We start from the raw sequence: 5,376 nt of genomic DNA on the forward strand, positions 1-5,376 counted from the left end.
CCTAAGTACTACAATCGATCAGATGTGCACTTGCGGCTATTGATTTCATTTAGGGTAAAATTTGACAACCCTCGACACACACGACAGCACACATCAGGATCGAGGAGCAGCAGACGCAGCTCTCGCAGCAGGAGCCTCTGACGTCTTCTGAAGGTAGCTCGGTCCAGTCCACAACGACCTTGACAATGGCGGAGATGGACAAGATCTTCAAAGAGGTAAGTTTTTTTTTTTCCTACTTAACGTCTTCAAATATAGGTGTTTTAATTATGTTTTCAACATTTTTCCAGGTTGTCCATCGGAAGAAAGACAGGGTTTTAGGGATGGGATCCATCCATGATATCCCGATCACTTCTGCGACTGGTCATGTCTGGGCAGAGAATCCATTTGTTATTCGCCAAGAGCTCCAGCAGATGCAGACGCAATATGAGACGAAGATCGACCAGTTGTACGGTCTCTTCGATATTTTGGGCGCTGATAACACGTTGCTCGCGGCACAGTTGAACAGGATTCGGGCATCTGGAGTTCTTGGCGCTTCTTCATTATCCTCCTGAGGCAACCACCGGTGCAGACGGACGAGGAGATGTTTTGGTCTCTCGGGGTTGATCCTCCTAGAGCCAGAAACCAGGCGCCGGAAAACTCCAACCGAAGAGACGGCAAAGAACCTGCGGAGCCAGACGGGGAGCAGGACAATGCGGGGATAGACGACATTAGTGTAGATTTAGGTCTTTGATAGGTCTTTTTACAAATAAAGTAATTTTATTATTTTTAATTTTAATTAAATTTAAATATTAATTTTTAAAATATTTTTTTTTTATTTTAATTAAATTTTCAATTCGGATGTAATAATTATTTTTTTATTTTTATTTTAACAAAACATCGTATAATCGTCGTAATAGTATTTATTATTATTTTAATATATCATCGTAAAATCATCGTAATATTACGACGGTTTTACGTCAAACAAAACAAAAAATAATAAGAAGCACTTACGACGATATGTTCGTCGTATAATATACGACGCTCATACGTCGGTTAGTTACGACGAATACGATGGAAAAAAATCGAGGCAACTCGAAGTAAATTCTACGTAAATATCACGACGCTTTTACGACGTATGTTGTACGACGATTTTATGACGGTTTTTGACCGTCCTAGATTTTACGACGAAATATCTTTTACGACGATGCAGTTACGACAGTTTTGAAACAGTCGCAAGTGCATCGTAATAGGGTTTTACAACGGTTTCGGCCATTGTAAAAGGGTGTTTCTCTTGTAGTGAATCCACCTTAAGGCAGTGTTGATTCAATAAAAATGTTTACAATACTAAATATGAAGTTCATGGTGTAATCTTATCACGATCCATTTCTTTAAAGAGCCTCAAAGCTTCGCCAAAGTTTTGTTTTTTGCAGAACCCATCAATCTGTTTCGGAAGTAATGTAATTGGGTTCATTTCATGGTAGCAGAGCTCTGTGGCGGTGACATCACCAGCTTCTTTTTATCGATTTGGTGCAGAATTTTTTTTTTTTGTAAAAAAACGCTTCGTCTTTTGCGGTTTACCCGCAAACCCGCAAAACCGTGACAGGTTAGTTCAATAAACCCTCAACCCACGATGAATACAACCTGCTAAATCTGCAAAATCATAAACACTCAATTATGTGTCCAGGCCCACCCCGCAGCGGACTTACATAGGTCTGGCACGCGGGTTGTGGCCCATGTTGACATCTCTATTTAGTTTAAGTCAGAATCTAAGAAACTTAAATAATCTCATTTCATATAATTGACATAAAATAAAAATATATTTACAGATCTTCTACACAAAGTAATAGCTAAAAAAGTTTCATTTTAATTTACTATTTGAATAACTAATTTAATTTAATTTTAATGAACTATTGTTTTTAATTCAAAAAGTTAATTTCATATGAGATTTCGGAGAATTGATGGCTCTTAGTTGGAGGAATCCCCAATGCTATTCTTTAAATCGACAGCTCTTTTTTTCTTTAGAAAATTGAATTGTTAAAGAAAAAAAACAGTATCATGTTTATATAGCATTAATAAGAAAATTGTAGAGATAATTTTAAAATATTTTAAAAATTTATCCAATTAACTTTTTGAAATATTAAATAAGTAGATATCTTTATCTCAAACAAAAAAATAATAATAGTAATAATTTCTTATTCTTATTATTTATTTGATGAATATGTAATTTCTAATTAATTTCCAAGTATCCCTTGACAAAATTTGCGCAAATTGACACATACTTACATCTATCCATACTATTATTTGCTAGGTCAAAAATCTTAGGTGTCGTTTTCACAATGATCGTCCTACGTGTCATTAATAAAAAAATATTATGTGATGTTTTAATTAGTTCTCATTGTTTGATCATTAATCGTACCTGTGACATATATTTATTTGCTCTAAATGGACCGTATAAGCATGAATGATCTGCTATGGGCCAGCAATTTCGAAAATCTATCCCTAGTCGGTGTTAACTATAAACTTAACGTGTCCATTCGGCTATATACATACTAGATAAGGACCCACATATATAGGGGTTTATAGTTCATTATTTTATAACCGGTGAAAAAACAATAACTAAAAAACTCTTTTATACAGAAATAAAAAAATAAAATTTTTTTTCCTTTTTTAAATTAGTAATTCATTTTTTAATCTTATTCATCTAAATGTGAAAACGAAAATAAAATTATTTTCATTTTCTTATTAACTTTACATTTTAAAACTATTTTTAGGTCTAGCGCTTTTTCCCCTTTTTGTTTGTTCATCAATTAATTATTCTATTAATAATTTAAATATGATTGTTTTCTTACGCTTTGTTTTATTTTGCTTGATACATTATTTTGTCGTATGAACATTTTTGTATCAAGACGTTTGGACGATCTATAGCGTCTGAAAATGTCATGCTCTTTTGTTTTTTTAGAACGACACATGATTAGTTTCTATAGTTCTTTTGATCCCAATTTGTATATTTTGTTTCATCAGCTTCATTTATTGTTTCGTTCAGTGTTTGATCGATACACCACTTCATCATGTGGATGCTTTGTATCTCGCCAGGTGTGTGGCTAATAAACAAACGATATAGTGTGTATTTGGACATGTTATGGTTCTTTTGTTTTGTTTTTTGTTTTTTTTTTTTAAATTGAAACATAATTACTACCTAAATTCCTTTTGTTATGTACCCAGTTCATATCTTTTGTTTTTTAATTTGCATATTTTATAATGATTCGTTTCATCTCTTTGTATTGACGATTTCTTGTATTTTTTTCTTTCGCTCGAAATTGATTCGACCTAAAGTTGTTTATTTTATTTTTATTGGTGTGGGTCTTTGAGTTGATTGAATAAAAAGTAAGGTAATTATTTTGGTTCGTAGAGTTTGTCTAATCCGTCATGTTGTTTTGCAGGTTTAATCATCGTGTTGCAGGTCAAGCCAAGGCATGGAGCCAACACTTCTTTATACAAACTTTCATGTTCCACATCAATCTTCATTCATTAAAAAGTGTATTATCTTAAGATTCTTATATTGCTTAAGCCTCAGGTAAAGGAAAGAGAGAGAGATTCTTACGCTAAGGCAGTCCAATTATATTATTGCTGAATATTAGACCAGAAGAGTTGATTGATGGCACTTGTATAATCCAAGCAAGAGCAAACAATGCACCAAAAAAATTGAGTTCAAGATCAGTTACTCTCGCAATGGCCACACCTAGGGATACTACTGCTAATGCCACAACCTGTGAAAGAACAACTTCTAAAACAGGGTTAAAACGAAAAAACATGTCATAAGAGTTTTTAATTGACCAGGTGAAATCTCACAATAAACTAGCAAGACCTTTGTGGAAAAAAATGGGTTCTTTTTGAAGAGAACAAACTCTGCAAATGTAATCTTTGGTGTCATCTTGATCTTAGCCATTTGATAGAATCCAACTGGACAAAAACAAAAGCTTTCAAGTATGAGATAAGAAGATAAAAAAGAGTGCAATCTCTTTATCTCTTCAGTATCTGAACTTCGATCTACATAGTTTGATTAGTGCTATCAAAGGTCAATTTACAGCTTGAGCTATAATTCTTGATGCAATCATTACAGATTGAGCTATGAACCTGTTGTGTTTGAAGCTGGTATTGGCTAGATCAGAAGAAAAGGTCAAGACAGATCCAAAAGAGAAGATAGAGGAGAACATTATTGTGTTTGATGTAGGAGACATATTGGAAGTAACTAGAGAGACCTTAAGAAAGTTAGAAGTATCCAAGCTACCAAAAGGATTGTTTACCTACGCACTGAAACCATGGTTTTGCGACCACGCTTTTGAGAAAGAAAAGAACGAGAAGAAAAAATGACAAAAGCTAGGAAATGGATTGCTTATCTACACTCTGATACAATGGTTTTGCTCCCATGCTTGCGAGAGTTAAAGCCTTCAGGGTCATGAAATTGATCAGCATTTATCATCATTTGAGAGAGATTTAAAGCTTTCAAGAACATGTAATTGATCTTTATTTTATCACTGTTAATTTGTCCCTTCTGTATTTTTTATCTGATTAATATGGTTGAAAAAAAATTCTGAAGTATTTAGGGTATGTGTAAGTATAGGGAAGAACTGGCTTTAAGGAGAGATAAAAGCTACCAAAGAGGTGGTTACCATTGCGCTGATCCATCGAGCCCACACTTATGAGAGAGAAATAACCTACCACATATTAATGATAATGAATTTTGGTGAGAAGTAGAGAATAAAGAAAGCTAATACAAATTGAAAAATAAGAAGAAGAAGAAGACTGAGAGAATATAGAGATGATGAAAAATAAATCAAAGACGATGATGAAGATGAAAGAAAATGGTGACGAAATAAGAAAATCAAAAGATATATAAGAGTAAGAAGAAAAAAAGTACAAGTCAAAGACAATGAAAAATAAGAAGGAAAATATGAGCAAGAATAAAATGAAGAATTTGGGCCCATAAAAAGAAGACAAAAGACATTAAATTAGAGAATGAACAAGAACACGAATAAAAACTGGAAAAAAGAATAAGGAAAATTAAGAGACTAGGAAAACCCTAAGACCAAGAGTACGAAGAAGAGTAGAACAAACCAGAAGATGAAGAAGAAAAATCCAAAGTAGGAAACTCCATAAACCTTGAAGACGATGAAGAAGAGGAAAGAAAAGATAAAGAATAAGAAAATTGAAGTCAATGATAAAGAAGACGGAAAAGACGAAGAAGAAGACCCAAAAAAAGAAAAAAAAAACATTAAAAGAAAAAGTATGCCAAGACGAAAATCCGAAGAATAAGAAGGGGAAGAAGATGACGAATTCGGAGAACGAGGGAGAAAGAGAAATTAAGCAAATGCATTCAAGGACATGCCCACTTTGGAT

Source organism: Eutrema salsugineum, unplaced genomic scaffold (assembly GCF_000478725.1).
Source record: "Eutrema salsugineum unplaced genomic scaffold, Eutsalg1_0 scaffold_7, whole genome shotgun sequence".
Taxonomy (NCBI): domain Eukaryota; kingdom Viridiplantae; phylum Streptophyta; class Magnoliopsida; order Brassicales; family Brassicaceae; genus Eutrema; species Eutrema salsugineum.